Here is a 319-nt window from a genome sequence, read left to right as displayed (position 1 = left end):
CCTTGATCCTATCTGCCAAGGTTTTCTCATGCCCCCTTATAGCTCTCTTAAGTCCTTTCTTCAGCTCCTTCCTGGTTAACTTGTATCCCTCTGGAGCCTTTTCCGATCCTTGTTTCCTAAACCTTATATAAACATCCTTCTTCCTCTTAACTAGTCATTCGACCTCTCTTGAGAACCAAGGCTCCCTCACTCGACTGCATCTTCTCTGCCTGCTAGGGACAAACATATCGAGCACATGCAGTATGCATTCCTTAAACAATCTCCACATTTCTATAGTGCTCTTCCCTGACAGCATCTGTTCCCATTTTACGTTACCCAG

General features: G+C 44.8%; 1 protein-coding gene across 1 annotated transcript in view; it reads right to left on the bottom strand.

The window, feature by feature from the left end:
- cdipt (CDP-diacylglycerol--inositol 3-phosphatidyltransferase (phosphatidylinositol synthase)) overlaps positions 1-319 on the bottom strand; it is an 8,265-nt gene that overhangs the window by 3,947 nt on the left and 3,999 nt on the right. The window lies entirely within an intron of this gene.

The sequence above is a fragment of the Rhincodon typus genome, chromosome 49, assembly GCF_021869965.1.
Source record: "Rhincodon typus isolate 14 chromosome 49, sRhiTyp1.1, whole genome shotgun sequence".
In the NCBI taxonomy this organism is placed as follows: Eukaryota; Metazoa; Chordata; class Chondrichthyes; order Orectolobiformes; family Rhincodontidae; genus Rhincodon; species Rhincodon typus.
Note: the sequence above shows the minus strand (reverse complement) of the source record. Positions and strands in the feature narration are given on the sequence as shown.